This window comes from Eleutherodactylus coqui, unplaced genomic scaffold (assembly GCF_035609145.1).
Source record: "Eleutherodactylus coqui strain aEleCoq1 unplaced genomic scaffold, aEleCoq1.hap1 HAP1_SCAFFOLD_117, whole genome shotgun sequence".
NCBI lineage: Eukaryota > Metazoa > Chordata > Amphibia > Anura > Eleutherodactylidae > Eleutherodactylus > Eleutherodactylus coqui.
In genome coordinates, this window is record NW_027102100.1 from 80,111 (window position 1) to 96,051 (window position 15,941).

The following is a 15,941-nucleotide window of genomic DNA, read 5'->3' on the forward strand; positions in this document are numbered from 1 at the left end:
AGCTCCTCCTCCTTTCCTATGGGCTTTCTGCAGTGCGGACGCACCTCCGAAACGGAAAGGAACCTACTCACGGCCTTAAAAGTCAACGGGACCTGGGATTCCCAGCCGGTCACCCATACTGGTACTTGCCAGGCCTCAAGCTGCCTGGCGTCCGCGATCTGACGAGAGCAGGCACATTCAGCTTAGAATGCCCGTTGACAGCTCCTCCTCCTTTCCTATGGGCTTTCTGCAGTGCGAACGCACCTCCGAAAAGGAAAGAAACCTACTCACAGCCTTAAAAGTCAACGGGACCTGGGATTCCCAGACGGTCACCCATACTGGTACTTGCCAGGCCTCAAGCTGGCTGGCGGCCGCGATCTGACGAGAGCAGGCACATTCAGCTTAGAATGCCCGTTGACAGCTTCTCCTCCTTTCCTATGGGCTTTCTGCAGTGCGAACGCACCTCCGAAAAGGAAAGAAACCTACTCACGGCCTTAAAAGTCAACGGGACCTGGGATTCCCATCCGGTCACCCATACTGGTGCTTGCCAGGCCTCAAGCTGGCTGGCGGCCGCGATCTGACGAGAGCAGGCACATTCAGCTTAGAATGCCCATTGACAGCTCCTCCTCCTTTCCTATGGGCTTTCTGCAGTGCGAACGCACCTCCGAAAAGGAAAGAAACCTACTCACGGCCTTAAAAGTCAACAGGACCTGGGATTCCCAGACGGTCACCCATACTGGTACTTGCCAGGCCTCAAGCTGGCTGGCGGCCGCGATCTGACGAGAGCAGGCACATTCAGCTTAGAATGCCCGTTGACAGCTCCTCCTCCTTTCCTATGGGCTTTCTGCAGTGCGAACGCACCTCCGAAAAGGAAATAAACCTACTCACGGCCTTAAAAGTCAACAGGACCTGGGATTCCCAGCCGGTCACCCATACTGGTACTTGCCAGGCCTCAAGCTGGCTGGCGGCCGCGATCTGACGAGAGCAGGCACATTCAGCTTAGAATGCCAGTTGACAGCTCCTCCTCCTTTCCTATGGGCTTTCTGCAGTGCGAACGCACCTCCGAAAAGGAAAGAAACCTACTCACGGCCTTAAAAGTCAACGGGACCTGGGATTCCCAGCCGGTCACCCATACTGGTACTTGCCAGGCCTCAAGCTGGCTGGCGGCCGCGATCTGACGAGAGCAGGCACATTCAGCTTAGAATGCCCGTTGACAGCTCCTCCTCCTTTCCTATGGGCTTTCTGCAGTGCGAACGCACCTCCGAAAAGGAAAGAAACCTACTCACGGCCTTAAAAGTCAACGGGACCTGGGATTCCCAGCCGGTCACCCATACTGGTACTTGCCAGGCCTCAAGCTGGCTGGCGGCCGCGATCTGACGAGAGCAGGCACATTCAGCTTAGAATGCCCGTTGACAGCTCCTCCTCCTTTCCTATGGGCTTTCTGCAGTGCGAACGCACCTCCGAAAAGGAAAGAAACCTACTCACGGCCTTAAAAGTCAACGGGACCTGGGATTCCCAGCCGGTCACCCATACTGGTACTTGCCAGGCCTCAAGCTGGCTGGCGGCCGCGATCTGACGAGAGCAGGCACATTCAGCTTAGAATGCCCGTTGACAGCTCCGCCTCCTTTCCTATGGGCTTTCTGCAGTGCGAACGCACCTCCGAAAAGGAAAGGAACCTACTCACGGCCTTAAAAGTCAACGGGACCTGGGATTCCCAGCCGGTCACCCATACTGGTACTTGCCAGGCCTCAAGCTGGCTGGCGGCCGCGATCTGACGAGAGCAGGCACATTCAGCTTAGAATGCCCGTTGACAGCTCCTCCTCCTTTCCTATGGGCTTTCTGCAGTGCGAACGCACCTCCGAAAAGGAAAGAAACCTACTCACGGCCTTAAAAGTCAACGGGACCTGGGATTCCCAGCCGGTCACCCATACTGGTACTTGCCAGGCCTCAAGCTGGCTGGCGGCCGCGATCTGACGAGAGCAGGCACATTCAGCTTAGAATGCCCGTTGACAGCTCCTCCTCCTTTCCTATGGGCTTTCTGCAGTGCGAACGCACCTCCGAAAAGGAAAGAAACCTACTCACGGCCTTAAAAGTCAATGGGACCTGGGATTCCCAGCCGGTCACCCATACTGGTACTTGCCAGGCCTCAAGCTGGCTGGCGGCCGCGATCTGACGAGAGCAGGCACATTCAGCTTAGAATGCCCGTTGACAGCTCCTCCTCCTTTCCTATGGGCTTTCTGCAGTGCGAACGCACCTCCGAAAAGGAAAGAAACCTACTCACGGCCTTAAAAGTCAACGGGACCTGGGATTCCCAGCCGGTCACCCATACTGGTACTTGCCAGGCCTCAAGCTGGCTGGCGGCCACGATCTGACGAGAGCAGGCACATTCAGCTTAGAATGCCCGTTGACAGCTCCTCCTCCTTTCCTATGGGCTTTCTGCAGTGCGAACGCACCTCCGAAAAGGAAAGAAACCTACTCACGGCCTTAAAAGTCAACGGGACCTGGGATTCCCAGCCGGTCACCCATACTGGTACTTGCCAGGCCTCAAGCTGGCTGGCGGCCGCGATCTGACGAGAGCAGGCACATTCAGCTTAGAATGCCCGTTGACAGCTCCTCCTCCTTTCCTATGGGCTTTCTGCAGTGCGAACGCACCTCCGAAACGGAAAGAAACCTACTCACGGCCTTAAAAGTCAACGGGACCTGGGATTCCCAGCCGGTCACCCATACTGGTACTTGCCAGGCCTCAAGCTGGCTGGCGGCCGCGATCTGACGAGAGCAGGCACATTCAGCTTAGAATGCCCGTTGACAGCTCCTCCTCCTTTCCTATGGGCTTTCTGCAGTGCGAACGCACCTCCGAAAAGGAAAGCAACCTACTCACGGCCTTAAAAGTCAACGGGACCTGGGATTCCCAGCCGGTCACCCATACTGGTACTTGCCAGGCCTCAAGCTGGCTGGCGGCCGCGATCTGACGAGAGCAGGCACACTCAGCTTAAAATGCCCGTTGACAGCTCCTCCTCCTTTCCTATGGGCTTTCTGCAGTGCGAACGCACCTCCGAAAAGGAAAGAAACCTACTCACGGCCTTAAAAGTCAACGGGACCTGGGATTCCCAGCCGGTCACCCATACTGGTACTTGCCAGGCCTAAAGCTGGCTGGCGGCCGCGATCTGACGAGAGCAGGCACATTCAGCTTAGAATTCCCGTTGACAGCTTCTCCTCCTTTCCTATGGGCTTTCTGCAGTGCGAACGCACCTCCGAAAAGGAAAGAAACCTACTCACGGCCTTAAAAGTCAACGGGACCTGGGATTCCCAGCCGGTCACCCATACTGGTACTTGCCAGGCCTCAAGCTGGCTGGCGGCCGCGATCTGACGAGAGCAGGCACATTCAGCTTAGAATGCCCGTTGACAGCTCCTCCTCCTTTCCTATGGGCTTTCTGCAGTGCGAACGCACCTCCGAAAAGGAAAGAAACCTACTCACGGCCTTAAAAGTCAACGGGACCTGGGATTCCCAGCCGGTCACCCATACTGGTACTTGCCAGGCCTCAAGCTGGCTGGCGGCCGCGATCTGACGAGAGCAGGCACATTCAGCTTAGAATGCCCGTTGACAGCTTCTCCTCCTTTCCTATGGGCTTTCTGCAGTGCGAACGCACCTCCGAAAAGGAAAGAAACCTACTCACGGCCTTAAAAGTCAACGGGACCTGGGATTCCCATCCGGTCACCCATACTGGTACTTGCCAGGCCTCAAGCTGGCTGGCGGCCGCGATCTGACGAGAGCAGGCACATTCAGCTTAGAATGCCCGTTGACAGCTCCTCCTCCTTTCCTATGGGCTTTCTGCAGTGCGAACGCACCTCCGAAAAGGAAAGAAACCTACTCACGGCCTTAAAAGTCAACAGGACCTGGGATTCCCAGACGGTCACCCATACTGGTACTTGCCAGGCCTCAAGCTGGCTGGCGGCCACGATCTGACGAGAGCAGGCACATTCAGCTTAGAATGCCCGTTGACAGCTCCTCCTCCTTTCCTATGGGCTTTCTGCAGTGCGAACGCACCTCCGAAAAGGAAAGAAACCTACTCACGGCCTTAAAAGTCAACAGGACCTGGGATTCCCAGCCGGTCACCCATACTGGTACTTGCCAGGCCTCAAGCTGGCTGGCGGTTGCGATCTGACGAGAGCAGGCACATTCAGCTTAGAATGCCAGTTGACAGCTCCTCCTCCTTTCCTATGGGCTTTCTGCAGTGCGAACGCACCTCCGAAAAGGAAAGAAACCTACTCACGGCCTTAAAAGTCAACGGGACCTGGGATTCCCAGCCGGTCACCCATACTGGTACTTGCCAGGCCTCAAGCTGGCTGGCGGCCACGATCTGACGAGAGCAGGCACATTCAGCTTAGAATGCCCGTTGACAGCTCCTCCTCCTTTCCTATGGGCTTTCTGCAGTGCGAACGCACCTCCGAAAAGGAAAGAAACCTACTCACGGCCTTAAAAGTCAACGGGACCTGGGATTCCCAGCCGGTCACCCATACTGGTACTTGCCAGGCCTCAAGCTGGCTGGCGGCCGCGATCTGACGAGAGCAGGCACATTCAGCTTAGAATGCCCGTTGACAGCTCCTCCTCCTTTCCTATGGGCTTTCTGCAGTGCGAACGCACCTCCGAAAAGGAAAGCAACCTACTCACGGCCTTAAAAGTCAACGGGACCTGGGATTCCCAGCCGGTCACCCATACTGGTACTTGCCAGGCCTCAAGCTGGCTGGCGGCCGCGATCTGACGAGAGCAGGCACATTCAGCTTAGAATGCCCGTTGACAGCTCCGCCTCCTTTCCTATGGGCTTTCTGCAGTGCGAACGCACCTCCGAAAAGGAAAGGAACCTACTCACGGCCTTAAAAGTCAACGGGACCTGGGATTCCCAGCCGGTCACCCATACTGGTACTTGCCAGGCCTCAAGCTGGCTGGCGGCCGCGATCTGACGAGAGCAGGCACATTCAGCTTAGAATGCCCGTTGACAGCTCCTCCTCCTTTCCTATGGGCTTTCTGCAGTGCGAACGCACCTCCGAAAAGGAAAGAAACCTACTCACGGCCTTAAAAGTCAACGGGACCTGGGATTCCCAGCCGGTCACCCATACTAGTACTTGCCAGGCCTCAAGCTGGCTGGCGGCCGCGATCTGACGAGAGCAGGCACATTCAGCTTAGAATGCCCGTTGACAGCTCCTCCTCCTTTCCTATGGGCTTTCTGCAGTGCGAACGCACCTCCGAAAAGGAAAGAAACCTACTCACGGCCTTAAAAGTCAATGGGACCTGGGATTCCCAGCCGGTTACCCATACTGGTACTTGCCAGGCCTCAAGCTGGCTGGCGGCCGCGATCTGACGAGAGCAGGCACATTCAGCTTAGAATGCCCGTTGACAGCTCCTCCTCCTTTCCTATGGGCTTTCTGCAGTGCGAACGCACCTCCGAAAAGGAAAGCAACCTACTCACGGCCTTAAAAGTCAACGGGACCTGGGATTCCCAGCCGGTCACCCATACTGGTACTTGCCAGCCCTCAAGCTGGCTGGCGGCCGCGATCTGACGAGAGCAGGCACATTCAGCTTAGAATGCCCGTTGACAGCTCCTCCTCCTTTCCTATGGGCTTTCTGCAGTGCGAACGCACCTCCGAAAAGGAAAGAAACCTACTCACGGCCTTAAAAGTCAACAAGACCTGGGATTCCCAACCGGTCACCCATACTGGTACTTGCCAGGCCTCAAGCTGGCTGGCGGCCGCGATCTGACGAGAGCAGGCACATTCAGCTTAGAATGCCCGTTGACAGCTCCTCCTCCTTTCCTATGGGCTTTCTGCAGTGCGAACGCACCTCCGAAACGGAAAGAAACCTACTCACGGCCTTAAAAGTCAACGGGACCTTGGATTCCCAGCCGGTCACCCATACTGGTACTTGCCAGGCCTCAAGCTGGCTGGCGGCCGCGATCTGACGAGAGCAGGCACATTCAGCTTAGAATGCCCGTTGACAGCTCCTCCTCCTTTCCTATGGGCTTTCTGCAGTGCGAACGCACCTCCGAAAAGGAAAGCAACCTACTCACGGCCTTAAAAGTCAACGGGACCTGGGATTCCCAGCCGGTCACCCATACTGGTACTTGCCAGGCCTCAAGCTGGCTGGCGGCCGCGATCTGACGAGAGCAGGCACACTCAGCTTAAAATGCCCGTTGACAGCTCCTCCTCCTTTCCTATGGGCTTTCTGCAGTGCGAACGCACCTCCGAAAAGGAAAGAAACCTACTCACGGCCTTAAAAGTCAACGGGACCTGGGATTCCCAGCCGGTCACCCATACTGGTACTTGCCAGGCCTCAAGCTGGCTGGCGGCCGCGATCTGACGAGAGCAGGCACATTCAGCTTAGAATGCCCGTTGACAGCTCCTCCTCCTTTCCTATGGGCTTTCTGCAGTGCGAACGCACCTCCGAAAAGGAAAGAAACCTACTCACGGCCTTAAAAGTCAACGGGACCTGGGATTCCCAGCCGGTCACCCATACTGGTACTTGCCAGGCCTCAAGCTGGCTGGCTGGCGGCCGCGATCTGACGAGAGCAGGCACATTCAGCTTAGAATGCCCGTTGACAGCTCCTCCTCCTTTCCTATGGGCTTTCTGCAGTGCGAACGCACCTCCGAAAAGGAAAGAAACCTACTCACGGCCTTAAAAGTCAACGGGACCTGGGATTCCCAGCCGGTCACCCATACTTGTACTTGCCAGGCCTCAAGCTGGCTGGCGGCCGCTTTCTGACGAGAGCAGGCACATTCAGCTTAGAATGCCCGTTGACAGCTCCTCCTCCTTTCCTATGGGCTTTCTGCAGTGCGAACGCACCTCCGAAACGGAAAGAAACCTACTCACGGCCTTAAAAGTCAACGGGACCTGGGATTCCCAGCCGGTCACCCATACTGGTACTTGCCAGGCCTCAAGCTGGCTTGCGGCCACGATCTGACGAGAGCAGGCACATTCAGCTTAGAATGCCCGTTGACAGCTCCTCCTCCTTTCCTATGGGCTTTCTGCAGTGCGAACGCACCTCCGAAAAGGAAAGAAACCTACTCACGGCCTTAAAAGTCAACGGGACCTGGGATTCCCAGCCGGTCACCCATGCTGGTACTTGCCAGGCCTCAAGCTGGCTGGCGGCCGCGATCTGACGAGAGCAGGCACATTCAGCTTAGAATGCCCGTTGACAGCTCCTCCTCCTTTCCTATGGGCTTTCTGCAGTGCGAACGCACCTCCGAAAAGGAAAGCAACCTACTCACGGCCTTAAAAGTCAACGGGACCTGGGATTCCCAGCCGGTCACCCATACTGGTACTTGCCAGGCCTCAAGCTGGCTGGCGGCCGCGATCTGACGAGAGCAGGCACATTCAGCTTAGAATGCCCGTTGACAGCTCCTCCTCCTTTCCTATGGGCTTTCTGCAGTGCGAACGCACCTCCGAAACGGAAAGAAACCTACTCACGGCCTTAAAAGTCAACGGGACCTGGGATTCCCAGCCGGTCACCCATGCTGGTACTTGCCAGGCCTCAACCTTGCTGGCGGCCGCGATCTGACGAGAGCAGGCACATTCAGCTTAGAATGCCTGTTGACAGCTCCTCCTCCTTTCCTATGGGCTTTCTGCAGTGCGAACGCACCTCCGAAACGGAAATAAAGCTACTCACGGCCTTAAAAGTCAACGGGACCTGGGATTCCCAGCCGGTCACCTATACTGGTACTTGCCAGGCCTCAAGCTGGCTTGCGGCCACGATCTGACGAGAGCAGGCACATTCAGCTTAGAATGCCCGTTGACAGCTCCTCCTCCTTTCCTATGGGCTTTCTGCAGTGCGAACGCACCTCCGAAAAGGAAAGAAACCTACTCACGGCCTTAAAAGTCAACGGGACCTGGGATTCCCAGCCGGTCACCCATACTGGTACTTGCCAGGCCTCAAGCTGGCTGGCGGCCGCGATCTGACGAGAGCAGGCACATTCAGCTTAGAATGCCCGTTGACAGCTCCTCCTCCTTTCCTATGGGCTTTCTGCAGTGCGAACGCACCTCCGAAAAGGAAAGAAACCTACTCACGGCCTTAAAAGTCAACGGGACCTGGGATTCCCAGCCGGTCACCCATACTGGTACTTGCCAGGCCTCAAGCTGGCTGGCGGCCGCGATCTGACGAGAGCAGGCACATTCAGCTTAGAATGCCCGTTGACAGCTCCTCCTCCTTTCCTATGGGCTTTCTGCAGTGCGAACGCACCTCCGAAACGGAAAGAAACCTACTCACGGCCTTAAAAGTCAACGGGACCTGGGATTCCCAGCCGGTCACCCATGCTGGTACTTGCCAGGCCTCAAGCTGGCTGGCGGCCGCGATCTGACGAGAGCAGGCACATTCAGCTTAGAATGCCTGTTGACAGCTCCTCCTCCTTTCCTATGGGCTTTCTGCAGTGCGAACGCACCTCCGAAAAGGAAAGAAACCTACTCACGGCCTTAAAAGTCAACGGGACCTGGGATTCCCAGCCGGTCACCCATACTGGTACTTGCCAGGCCTCAAGCTGGCTGGCGGCCGCGATCTGACGAGAGCAGGCACATTCAGCTTAGAATGCCCGTTGACAGCTCCTCCTCCTTTCCTATGGGCTTTCTGCAGTGCGAACGCACCTCCGAAAAGGAAAGAAACCTACTCACGGCCTTAAAAGTCAACGGGACCTGGGATTCCCAGCCGGTCACCCATACTGGTACTTGCCAGGCCTCAAGCTGGCTGGCGGCCGCGATCTGACGAGAGCAGGCACATTCAGCTTAGAATGCCCGTTGACAGCTCCTCCTCCTTTCCTATGGGCTTTCTGCAGTGCGAACGCACCTCCGAAAAGGAAAGAAACCTACTCACGGCCTTAAAAGTCAACGGGACCTGGGATTCCCAGCCGGTCACCCATACTGGTACTTGCCAGGCCTCAAGCTGGCTGGCGGCCGCGATCTGACGAGAGCAGGCACATTCAGCTTAGAATTCCCGTTGACAGCTCCTCCACCTTTCCTATGGGCTTTCTGCAGTGCGAACGCACCTCCGAAAAGGAAAGAAACCTACTCACGGCCTTAAAAGTCAACGGGACCTGGGATTCCCAGCCGGTCACCCATACTGGTACTTGTCAGGCCTCAAGCTGGCTGGCAGCCGCGATCTGACGAGAGCAGGCACATTCAGCTTAGAATGCCCGTTGACAGCTCCTCCTCCTTTCCTATGGGCTTTCTGCAGTGCGAACGCACCTCCGAAAAGGAAAGAAACCTACTCACGGCCTTAAAAGTCAACGGGACCTGGGATTCCCAGCCGGTCACCCATACTGGTACTTGCCAGGCCTCAAGCTGGCTGGCGGCCGCGATCTGACGAGAGCAGGCACATTCAGCTTAGAATGCCCGTTGACAGCTCCTCCTCCTTTCCTATGGGCTTTCTGCAGTGCGAACGCACCTCCGAAAAGGAAAGAAACCTACTCACGGCCTTAAAAGTCAACGGGACCTGGGATTCCCAGCCGGTCACCCATACTGGTACTTGCCAGGCCTCAAGCTGGCTGGCGGCCGCGATCTGACGAGAGCAGGCACATTCAGCTTAGAATTCCCGTTGACAGCTCCTCCTCCTTTCCTATGGGCTTTCTGCAGTGCGAACGCACCTCCGAAAAGGAAAGAAACCTACTCACGGCCTTAAAAGTCAACGGGACCTGGGATTCCCAGCCGGTCACCCATACTGGTACTTGCCAGGCCTCAAGCTGGCTGGCAGCCGCGATCTGACGAGAGCAGGCACATTCAGCTTAGAATGCCCGTTGACAGCTCCTCCTCCTTTCCTATGGGCTTTCTGCAGTGCGAACGCACCTCCGAAAAGGAAAGAAACCTACTCACGGCCTTAAAAGTCAACGGGACCTGGGATTCCCAGCCGGTCACCCATACTGGTACTTGCCAGGCCTCAAGCTGGCTGGCGGCCGCGATCTGACGAGAGCAGGCACATTCAGCTTAGAATGCCCGTTGACAGCTCCTCCTCCTTTCCTATGGGCTTTCTGCAGTGCGAACGCACCTCCGAAAAGGAAAGCAACCTACTCACGGCCTTAAAAGTCAACGGGACCTGGGATTCCCAGCCGGTCACCCATACTGGTACTTGCCAGGCCTCAAGCTGGCTGGCGGCCGCGATCTGACGAGAGCAGGCACATTCAGCTTAGAATGCCCGTTAACAGCTCCTCCTCCTTTCCTATGGGCTTTCTGCAGTGCGAACGCACCTCCGAAAAGGAAAAAACCTACTCACGGCCTTAAAAGTCAACGGGACCTGGGATTCCCAGCCGGTCACCCATACTGGTACTTGCCAGGCCTCAAGCTGGCTGGCGGCCGCGATCTGACGAGAGCAGGCACATTCAGCTTAGAATGCCCGTTGACAGCTCCTCCTCCTTTCCTATGGGCTTTCTGCAGTGCGAACGCACCTCCGAAACGGAAAGAAACCTACTCACGGCCTTAAAAGTCAACAGGACCTGGGATTCCCAGCCGGTCACCCATACTGGTACTTGCCAGGCCTCAAGCTGGCTGGCGGCCGCGATCTGACGAGAGCAGGTACATTCAGCTTAGAATGCCCGTTGACAGCTCCTCCTCCTTTCCTATGGGCTTTCTGCAGTGCGAACGCACCTCTGAAAAGGAAAGCAACCTACTCACGGCCTTAAAGGTCAACGGGACCTGGGATTCCCAGCCGGTCACCCATACTGGTACTTGCCAGGCCTCAAGCTGGCTGGCGGCCGCGATCTGACGAGAGCAGGCACATTCAGCTTAGAATGCCCGTTGACAGCTCCTCCTCCTTTCCTATGGGCTTTCTGCAGTGCGAACGCACCTCCGAAAAGGAAAGAAACCTACTCACGGCCTTAAAAGTCAACGGGACCTGGGATTCCCAGCCGGTCACCCATACTGGTACTTGCCAGGCCTCAAGCTGGCTGGCGGCCGCGATCTGACGAGAGCAGGCACATTCAGCTTAGAATGCCCGTTGACAGCTCCTCCTCCTTTCCTATGGGCTTTCTGCAGTGCGAACGCACCTCCGAAAAGGAAAGCAACCTACTCACGGCCTTAAAAGTCAACGGGACCTGGGATTCCCAGCCGGTCACCCATACTGGTACTTGCCAGGCCTCAAGCTGGCTGGCGGCCGCGATCTGACGAGAGCAGGCACATTCAGCTTAGAATGCCCGTTGACAGCTCCTCCTCCTTTCCTATGGGCTTTCTGCAGTGCGAACGCACCTCCGAAACGGAAAGAAACCTACTCACGGCCTTAAAAGTCAACGGGACCTGGGATTCCCAGCCGGTCACCCATACTGGTACTTGCCAGGCCTCAAGCTGGCTGGCGGCCGCGATCTGACGAGAGCAGGCACATTCAGCTTAGAATGCCCGTTGACAGCTCCTCCTCCTTTCCTATGGGCTTTCTGCAGTGCGAACGCACCTCCGAAAAGGAAAGAAACCTACTCACGGCCTTAAAAGTCAACGGGACCTGGGATTCCCAGCCGGTCACCCATACTGGTACTTGCCAGGCCTCAAGCTGGCTGGCGGCCGCGATCTGACGAGAGCAGGCACATTCAGCTTAGAATGCCCGTTGACAGCTCCTCCTCCTTTCCTATGGGCTTTCTGCAGTGCGAACGCACTTCCGAAAAGGAAAGAAACCTACTCACGGCCTTAAAAGTCAACGGGACCTGGGATTCCCAGCCGGTCACCCATACTGGTACTTGCCAGGCCTCAAGCTGGCTGGCGGCCGCAATCTGACGAGAGCAGGCACATTCAGCTTAGAATGCCCGTTGACAGCTCCTCCTCCTTTCCTATGGGCTTTCTGCAGTGTGAACGCACCTCCGAAAAGGAAATACACCTACTCACGGCCTTAAAAGTCAACGGGACCTGGGATGCCCAGCCGGTCACCCATACTGGTACTTGCCAGGCCTCAAGCTGGCTGGCGGCCGCGATCTGACGAGAGCAGGCACATTCAGCTTAGAATGCCCGTTGACAGCTCCGCCTCCTTTCCTATGGGCTTTCTGCAGTGCGAACGCACCTCCGAAAAGGAAAGAAACCTACTCACGGCCTTAAAAGTCAACGGGACCTGGAATTCCCAGCCGGTCACCCATACTGGTACTTGCCAGGCCTCAAGCTGGCTGGCGGCCGTGATCTGACGAGAGCAGGCACATTCAGCTTAGAATGCCCGTTGACAGCTCCTCCTCCTTTCCTATGGGCTTTCTGCAGTGCGAACGCACCTCCGAAAAGGAAAGAAACCTACTTACGGCCTTAAAAGTCAACAGGACCTGGGATTCCCAGACGGTCACCCATACTGGTACTTGCCAGGCCTCAAGCTGGCTGGCGGCCGCGATCTGACGAGAGCAGGCACATTCAGCTTAGAATGCCCGTTGACAGCTCCTCCTCCTTTCCTATGGGCTTTCTGCAGTGCGAACGCACCTCCGAAAAGGAAAGAAACCTACTCACGGCCTTAAAAGTCAACGGGACCTGGGATTCCCAGCCGGTCACCCATACTGGTACTTGCCAGGCCTCAAGCTGGCTGGCGGCCGCGATCTGACGAGAGCAGGCACATTCAGCTTAGAATGCCCGTTGACAGCTCCTCCTCCTTTCCTATGGGCTTTCTGCAGTGCGAACGCACCTCCGAAAAGGAAAGAAACCTACTCACGGCCTTAAAAGTCAACGGGACCTGGGATTCCCAGCCGGTCACCCATACTGGTACTTGCCAGGCCTCAAGCTGGCTGGCGGCCGCGTTTTGACGAGAGCAGGCACATTCAGCTTAGAATGCCCGTTGACAGCTCCTCCTCCTTTCCTATGGGCTTTCTGCAGTGCGAACGCACCTCCGAAAAGGAAAGAAACCTACTCACGGCCTTAAAAGTCAACAGGACCTGGGATTCCCAGCCGGTCACCCATACTGGTACTTGCCAGGCCTCAAGCTGGCTGGCGGCCGCGATCTGACGAGAGCAGGCACATTCAGCTTAGAATGCCCGTTGACAGTTCCGCCTCCTTTCCTATGGGCTTTCTGCAGTGCGAACGCACCTCCGAAAAGGAAAGGAAGCTACTCACGGCCTTAAAAGTCAACGGGACCTGGGATTCCCAGCCGGTCACCCATACTGGTACTTGCCAGGCCTCAAGCTGGCTGGCGGCCGCGATCTGACGAGAGCAGGCACATTCAGCTTAGAATGCCCGTTGACAGCTCCTCCTCCTTTCCTATGGGCTTTCTGCAGTGCGAACGCACCTCCGAAAAGGAAAGAAACCTACTCACGGCCTTAAAAGTCAACGGGACCTGGGATTCCCAGCCGGTCACCCATACTGGTACTTGCCAGGCCTCAAGCTGGCTGGCGGCCGCAATCTGACGAGAGCAGGCACATTCAGCTTAGAATGCCCGTTGACAGCTCCTCCTCCTTTCCTATGGGCTTTCTGCAGTGCGAACGCACCTCCGAAAAGGAAAGAAACCTACTCACGGCCTTAAAAGTCAATGGGACCTGGGATTCCCAGCCGGTCACCCATACTGGTACTTGCCAGGCCTCAAGCTGGCTGGCGGCCGCGATCTGACGAGAGCAGGCACATTCAGCTTAGAATGCCCGTTGACAGCTCCTCCTCCTTTCCTATGGGCTTTCTGCAGTGCGAACGCACCTCCGAAAAGGAAAGAAACCTACTCACGGCCTTAAAAGTCAACGGGACCTGGGATTCCCAGCCGGTCACCCATACTGGTACTTGCCAGGCCTCAAGCTGGCTGGCGGCCGCGATCTGACGAGAGCAGGCACATTCAGCTTAGAATGCCCGTTGACAGCTCCTCCTCCTTTCCTATGGGCTTTCTGCAGTGCGAACGCACCTCCGAAAAGGAAAGAAACCTACTCACGGCCTTAAAAGTCAACGGGACCTGGGATTCCCAGCCGGTCACCCATACTGGTACTTGCCAGGCCTCAAGCTGGCTGGCGGCCGCGATCTGACGAGAGCAGGCACATTCAGCTTAGAATGCCCGTTGACAGCTCCTCCTCCTTTCCTATGGGCTTTCTGCAGTGCGAACGCACCTCCGAAACGGAAAGAAACCTACTCACGGCCTTAAAAGTCAACGGGACCTGGGATTCCCAGCCGGTCACCCATACTGGTACTTGCCAGGCCTCAAGCTAGCTGGCGGCCGCGATCTGACGAGAGCAGGCACACTCAGCTTAAAATGCCCGTTGACAGCTCCTCCTCCTTTCCTATGGGCTTTCTGCAGTGCGAACGCACCTCCGAAAAGGAAAGAAACCTACTCACGGCCTTAAAAGTCAACGGGACCTGGGATTCCCAGCCGGTCACCCATACTGGTACTTGCCAGGCCTCAAGCTGGCTGGCGGACGCTTTCTGACGAGAGCAGGCACATTCAGCTTAGAATGCCCGTTGACAGCTCCTCCTCCTTTCCTATGGGCTTTCTGCAGTGCGAACGCACCTCCGAAACGGAAAGAAACCTACTCACGGCCTTAAAAGTCAACGGGACCTGGGATTCCCAGCCGGTCACCCATACTGGTACTTGCCAGGCCTCAAGCTGGCTTGTGGCCACGATCTGACGAGAGCAGGCACATTCAGCTTAGAATGCCCGTTGACAGCTCCTCCTCCTTTCCTATGGGCTTTCTGCAGTGCGAACGCACCTCCGAAAAGGAAAGAAACCTACTCACGGCCTTAAAAGTCAACGGGACCTGGGATTCCCAGCCGGTCACCCTTACTGGTACTTGCCAGGCCTCAAGCTGGCTGGCGGCCGCGATCTGACGAGAGCAGGCACATTCAGCTTAGAATGCCCGTTGAGAGCTCCTCCTCCTTTCCTATGGGCTTTCTGCAGTGCGAACGCACCTCCGAAAAGGAAAGGAACCTACTCACGGCCTTAAAAGTCAACGGGACCTGGGATTCCCAGCCGGTCACCCATACTGGTACTTGCCAGGCCTCAAGCTGGCTGGCGGCCGCGATCTGACGAGAGCAGGCACATTCAGCTTAGAATGCCCGTTGACAGCTCCTCCTCCTTTCCTATGGGCTATCTGCAGTGCGAACGCACCTCCGAAACGGAAAGAAACCTACTCACGGCCTTAAAAGTCAACGGGACCTGGGATTCCCAGCCGGTCACCCATACTGGTACTTGCCAGGCCTCAAGCTGGCTGGCGGCCGCGATCTGACGAGAGCAGGCACATTCAGCTTAGAATGCCCGTTGACAGCTCCTCCTCCTTTCCTATGGGCTTTCTGCAGTGCGAACGCACCTCCGAAACGGAAAGAAACCTACTCACGGCCTTAAAAGTCAACGGGACCTGGGATTCCCAGCCGGTCACCCATACTGGTACTTGCCAGGCCTCAAGCTGGCTGGCGGCCGCGATCTGACGAGAGCAGGCACATTCAGCTTAGAATGCCCGTTGACAGCTCCTCCTCCTTTCCTATGGGCTTTCTGCAGTGCGAACGCACCTCCGAAAAGGAAAGAAACCTACTCACGGCCTTAAAAGTCAATGGGACCTGGGATTCCCAGCCGGTCACCCATACTGGTACTTGCCAGGCCTCAAGCTGGCTGGCGGCCGCGATCTGACGAGCGCAGGCACATTCAGCTTAGAATGCCCGTTGACAGCTCCTCCTCCTTTCCTATGGGCTTTCTGCAGTGCGAACGCACCTCCGAAAAGGAAAGCAACCTACTCACGGCCTTAAAAGTCAACGGGACCTGGGATTCCCAGCCGGTCACCCATACTGCTACTTGCCAGGCCTCAAGCTGGCTGGCGGCCGCGATCTGACGAGAGCAGGCACATTCAGCTTAGAATGCCCGTTGACAGCTCCTCCTCCTTTCCTATGGGCTTTCTGCAGTGCGAACGCACCTCCGAAACGGAAAGTAACCTACTCACGGCCTTAAAAGTCAACGGGACCTGGGATTCCCAGCCGGTCACCCATACTGGTACTTGCCAGGCCTCAAGCTGGCTGGCGGCCGCGATCTGACGAGAGCAGGCACATTCAGCTTAGAATGCCCGTTGACAGCTCCTCCTCCTTTCCT

The 15,941-nt window shown here is 56.6% G+C and overlaps 74 pseudogenes; all 74 read right to left on the bottom strand.

Annotated features, from left to right (window-relative positions):
* Window positions 1-80: 80 nt before the first annotated feature.
* Window positions 81-199, bottom strand: LOC136597708 (5S ribosomal RNA; annotated as a pseudogene).
* An 80-nt stretch (window positions 200-279) lies between these two features.
* LOC136596238 (5S ribosomal RNA) lies at window positions 280-398 on the bottom strand (annotated as a pseudogene).
* A 279-nt stretch (window positions 399-677) lies between these two features.
* On the bottom strand, window positions 678-796 carry LOC136596877 (5S ribosomal RNA; annotated as a pseudogene).
* An 80-nt stretch (window positions 797-876) lies between these two features.
* Window positions 877-995, bottom strand: LOC136597177 (5S ribosomal RNA; annotated as a pseudogene).
* An 80-nt stretch (window positions 996-1,075) lies between these two features.
* Window positions 1,076-1,194, bottom strand: LOC136597815 (5S ribosomal RNA; annotated as a pseudogene).
* Window positions 1,195-1,274: 80 nt separating this feature from the next.
* Window positions 1,275-1,393, bottom strand: LOC136597816 (5S ribosomal RNA; annotated as a pseudogene).
* An 80-nt stretch (window positions 1,394-1,473) lies between these two features.
* Window positions 1,474-1,592, bottom strand: LOC136597817 (5S ribosomal RNA; annotated as a pseudogene).
* Window positions 1,593-1,672: 80 nt separating this feature from the next.
* On the bottom strand, window positions 1,673-1,791 carry LOC136597818 (5S ribosomal RNA; annotated as a pseudogene).
* Window positions 1,792-1,871: 80 nt separating this feature from the next.
* Window positions 1,872-1,990, bottom strand: LOC136597819 (5S ribosomal RNA; annotated as a pseudogene).
* An 80-nt stretch (window positions 1,991-2,070) lies between these two features.
* Window positions 2,071-2,189, bottom strand: LOC136597081 (5S ribosomal RNA; annotated as a pseudogene).
* Window positions 2,190-2,269: 80 nt separating this feature from the next.
* LOC136596946 (5S ribosomal RNA) lies at window positions 2,270-2,388 on the bottom strand (annotated as a pseudogene).
* Window positions 2,389-2,468: 80 nt separating this feature from the next.
* On the bottom strand, window positions 2,469-2,587 carry LOC136597820 (5S ribosomal RNA; annotated as a pseudogene).
* Window positions 2,588-2,667: 80 nt separating this feature from the next.
* LOC136597821 (5S ribosomal RNA) lies at window positions 2,668-2,786 on the bottom strand (annotated as a pseudogene).
* An 80-nt stretch (window positions 2,787-2,866) lies between these two features.
* Window positions 2,867-2,985, bottom strand: LOC136597387 (5S ribosomal RNA; annotated as a pseudogene).
* Window positions 2,986-3,065: 80 nt separating this feature from the next.
* Window positions 3,066-3,184, bottom strand: LOC136596507 (5S ribosomal RNA; annotated as a pseudogene).
* Window positions 3,185-3,264: 80 nt separating this feature from the next.
* LOC136597822 (5S ribosomal RNA) lies at window positions 3,265-3,383 on the bottom strand (annotated as a pseudogene).
* An 80-nt stretch (window positions 3,384-3,463) lies between these two features.
* On the bottom strand, window positions 3,464-3,582 carry LOC136597825 (5S ribosomal RNA; annotated as a pseudogene).
* Window positions 3,583-3,662: 80 nt separating this feature from the next.
* On the bottom strand, window positions 3,663-3,781 carry LOC136596547 (5S ribosomal RNA; annotated as a pseudogene).
* Window positions 3,782-3,861: 80 nt separating this feature from the next.
* LOC136596792 (5S ribosomal RNA) lies at window positions 3,862-3,980 on the bottom strand (annotated as a pseudogene).
* An 80-nt stretch (window positions 3,981-4,060) lies between these two features.
* Window positions 4,061-4,179, bottom strand: LOC136597407 (5S ribosomal RNA; annotated as a pseudogene).
* An 80-nt stretch (window positions 4,180-4,259) lies between these two features.
* On the bottom strand, window positions 4,260-4,378 carry LOC136596947 (5S ribosomal RNA; annotated as a pseudogene).
* An 80-nt stretch (window positions 4,379-4,458) lies between these two features.
* LOC136597826 (5S ribosomal RNA) lies at window positions 4,459-4,577 on the bottom strand (annotated as a pseudogene).
* An 80-nt stretch (window positions 4,578-4,657) lies between these two features.
* Window positions 4,658-4,776, bottom strand: LOC136597827 (5S ribosomal RNA; annotated as a pseudogene).
* An 80-nt stretch (window positions 4,777-4,856) lies between these two features.
* On the bottom strand, window positions 4,857-4,975 carry LOC136597828 (5S ribosomal RNA; annotated as a pseudogene).
* An 80-nt stretch (window positions 4,976-5,055) lies between these two features.
* Window positions 5,056-5,174, bottom strand: LOC136597084 (5S ribosomal RNA; annotated as a pseudogene).
* Window positions 5,175-5,254: 80 nt separating this feature from the next.
* LOC136597434 (5S ribosomal RNA) lies at window positions 5,255-5,373 on the bottom strand (annotated as a pseudogene).
* An 80-nt stretch (window positions 5,374-5,453) lies between these two features.
* LOC136597511 (5S ribosomal RNA) lies at window positions 5,454-5,572 on the bottom strand (annotated as a pseudogene).
* An 80-nt stretch (window positions 5,573-5,652) lies between these two features.
* On the bottom strand, window positions 5,653-5,771 carry LOC136597061 (5S ribosomal RNA; annotated as a pseudogene).
* An 80-nt stretch (window positions 5,772-5,851) lies between these two features.
* LOC136597356 (5S ribosomal RNA) lies at window positions 5,852-5,970 on the bottom strand (annotated as a pseudogene).
* Window positions 5,971-6,050: 80 nt separating this feature from the next.
* On the bottom strand, window positions 6,051-6,169 carry LOC136597389 (5S ribosomal RNA; annotated as a pseudogene).
* Window positions 6,170-6,249: 80 nt separating this feature from the next.
* LOC136597829 (5S ribosomal RNA) lies at window positions 6,250-6,368 on the bottom strand (annotated as a pseudogene).
* Window positions 6,369-6,448: 80 nt separating this feature from the next.
* LOC136597458 (5S ribosomal RNA) lies at window positions 6,449-6,571 on the bottom strand (annotated as a pseudogene).
* An 80-nt stretch (window positions 6,572-6,651) lies between these two features.
* LOC136597467 (5S ribosomal RNA) lies at window positions 6,652-6,770 on the bottom strand (annotated as a pseudogene).
* Window positions 6,771-6,850: 80 nt separating this feature from the next.
* Window positions 6,851-6,969, bottom strand: LOC136596995 (5S ribosomal RNA; annotated as a pseudogene).
* An 80-nt stretch (window positions 6,970-7,049) lies between these two features.
* Window positions 7,050-7,168, bottom strand: LOC136596463 (5S ribosomal RNA; annotated as a pseudogene).
* An 80-nt stretch (window positions 7,169-7,248) lies between these two features.
* On the bottom strand, window positions 7,249-7,367 carry LOC136597831 (5S ribosomal RNA; annotated as a pseudogene).
* A 478-nt stretch (window positions 7,368-7,845) lies between these two features.
* Window positions 7,846-7,964, bottom strand: LOC136597832 (5S ribosomal RNA; annotated as a pseudogene).
* Window positions 7,965-8,044: 80 nt separating this feature from the next.
* LOC136597833 (5S ribosomal RNA) lies at window positions 8,045-8,163 on the bottom strand (annotated as a pseudogene).
* An 80-nt stretch (window positions 8,164-8,243) lies between these two features.
* On the bottom strand, window positions 8,244-8,362 carry LOC136597252 (5S ribosomal RNA; annotated as a pseudogene).
* An 80-nt stretch (window positions 8,363-8,442) lies between these two features.
* Window positions 8,443-8,561, bottom strand: LOC136597834 (5S ribosomal RNA; annotated as a pseudogene).
* An 80-nt stretch (window positions 8,562-8,641) lies between these two features.
* On the bottom strand, window positions 8,642-8,760 carry LOC136597836 (5S ribosomal RNA; annotated as a pseudogene).
* Window positions 8,761-8,840: 80 nt separating this feature from the next.
* On the bottom strand, window positions 8,841-8,959 carry LOC136596774 (5S ribosomal RNA; annotated as a pseudogene).
* Window positions 8,960-9,039: 80 nt separating this feature from the next.
* LOC136596640 (5S ribosomal RNA) lies at window positions 9,040-9,158 on the bottom strand (annotated as a pseudogene).
* An 80-nt stretch (window positions 9,159-9,238) lies between these two features.
* Window positions 9,239-9,357, bottom strand: LOC136597838 (5S ribosomal RNA; annotated as a pseudogene).
* An 80-nt stretch (window positions 9,358-9,437) lies between these two features.
* LOC136596775 (5S ribosomal RNA) lies at window positions 9,438-9,556 on the bottom strand (annotated as a pseudogene).
* Window positions 9,557-9,636: 80 nt separating this feature from the next.
* LOC136596518 (5S ribosomal RNA) lies at window positions 9,637-9,755 on the bottom strand (annotated as a pseudogene).
* Window positions 9,756-9,835: 80 nt separating this feature from the next.
* Window positions 9,836-9,954, bottom strand: LOC136597839 (5S ribosomal RNA; annotated as a pseudogene).
* An 80-nt stretch (window positions 9,955-10,034) lies between these two features.
* On the bottom strand, window positions 10,035-10,153 carry LOC136596674 (5S ribosomal RNA; annotated as a pseudogene).
* Window positions 10,154-10,232: 79 nt separating this feature from the next.
* Window positions 10,233-10,351, bottom strand: LOC136597840 (5S ribosomal RNA; annotated as a pseudogene).
* Window positions 10,352-10,431: 80 nt separating this feature from the next.
* LOC136596643 (5S ribosomal RNA) lies at window positions 10,432-10,550 on the bottom strand (annotated as a pseudogene).
* Window positions 10,551-10,630: 80 nt separating this feature from the next.
* Window positions 10,631-10,749, bottom strand: LOC136597122 (5S ribosomal RNA; annotated as a pseudogene).
* Window positions 10,750-10,829: 80 nt separating this feature from the next.
* Window positions 10,830-10,948, bottom strand: LOC136597841 (5S ribosomal RNA; annotated as a pseudogene).
* Window positions 10,949-11,028: 80 nt separating this feature from the next.
* Window positions 11,029-11,147, bottom strand: LOC136597556 (5S ribosomal RNA; annotated as a pseudogene).
* Window positions 11,148-11,227: 80 nt separating this feature from the next.
* LOC136597557 (5S ribosomal RNA) lies at window positions 11,228-11,346 on the bottom strand (annotated as a pseudogene).
* Window positions 11,347-11,426: 80 nt separating this feature from the next.
* LOC136597842 (5S ribosomal RNA) lies at window positions 11,427-11,545 on the bottom strand (annotated as a pseudogene).
* Window positions 11,546-11,625: 80 nt separating this feature from the next.
* On the bottom strand, window positions 11,626-11,744 carry LOC136597032 (5S ribosomal RNA; annotated as a pseudogene).
* Window positions 11,745-11,824: 80 nt separating this feature from the next.
* LOC136597258 (5S ribosomal RNA) lies at window positions 11,825-11,943 on the bottom strand (annotated as a pseudogene).
* An 80-nt stretch (window positions 11,944-12,023) lies between these two features.
* LOC136596936 (5S ribosomal RNA) lies at window positions 12,024-12,142 on the bottom strand (annotated as a pseudogene).
* Window positions 12,143-12,222: 80 nt separating this feature from the next.
* Window positions 12,223-12,341, bottom strand: LOC136596889 (5S ribosomal RNA; annotated as a pseudogene).
* An 80-nt stretch (window positions 12,342-12,421) lies between these two features.
* LOC136597843 (5S ribosomal RNA) lies at window positions 12,422-12,540 on the bottom strand (annotated as a pseudogene).
* Window positions 12,541-12,620: 80 nt separating this feature from the next.
* On the bottom strand, window positions 12,621-12,739 carry LOC136597104 (5S ribosomal RNA; annotated as a pseudogene).
* Window positions 12,740-12,819: 80 nt separating this feature from the next.
* LOC136596554 (5S ribosomal RNA) lies at window positions 12,820-12,938 on the bottom strand (annotated as a pseudogene).
* Window positions 12,939-13,018: 80 nt separating this feature from the next.
* LOC136597844 (5S ribosomal RNA) lies at window positions 13,019-13,137 on the bottom strand (annotated as a pseudogene).
* Window positions 13,138-13,217: 80 nt separating this feature from the next.
* On the bottom strand, window positions 13,218-13,336 carry LOC136597033 (5S ribosomal RNA; annotated as a pseudogene).
* Window positions 13,337-13,416: 80 nt separating this feature from the next.
* On the bottom strand, window positions 13,417-13,535 carry LOC136597082 (5S ribosomal RNA; annotated as a pseudogene).
* Window positions 13,536-13,615: 80 nt separating this feature from the next.
* On the bottom strand, window positions 13,616-13,734 carry LOC136597845 (5S ribosomal RNA; annotated as a pseudogene).
* An 80-nt stretch (window positions 13,735-13,814) lies between these two features.
* LOC136597847 (5S ribosomal RNA) lies at window positions 13,815-13,933 on the bottom strand (annotated as a pseudogene).
* Window positions 13,934-14,411: 478 nt separating this feature from the next.
* On the bottom strand, window positions 14,412-14,530 carry LOC136596918 (5S ribosomal RNA; annotated as a pseudogene).
* An 80-nt stretch (window positions 14,531-14,610) lies between these two features.
* On the bottom strand, window positions 14,611-14,729 carry LOC136597520 (5S ribosomal RNA; annotated as a pseudogene).
* Window positions 14,730-14,809: 80 nt separating this feature from the next.
* Window positions 14,810-14,928, bottom strand: LOC136597848 (5S ribosomal RNA; annotated as a pseudogene).
* Window positions 14,929-15,008: 80 nt separating this feature from the next.
* LOC136597850 (5S ribosomal RNA) lies at window positions 15,009-15,127 on the bottom strand (annotated as a pseudogene).
* Window positions 15,128-15,207: 80 nt separating this feature from the next.
* Window positions 15,208-15,326, bottom strand: LOC136597851 (5S ribosomal RNA; annotated as a pseudogene).
* A 279-nt stretch (window positions 15,327-15,605) lies between these two features.
* On the bottom strand, window positions 15,606-15,724 carry LOC136596923 (5S ribosomal RNA; annotated as a pseudogene).
* Window positions 15,725-15,804: 80 nt separating this feature from the next.
* On the bottom strand, window positions 15,805-15,923 carry LOC136597852 (5S ribosomal RNA; annotated as a pseudogene).
* Between the last annotated feature and the right edge of the window lie 18 nt (window positions 15,924-15,941).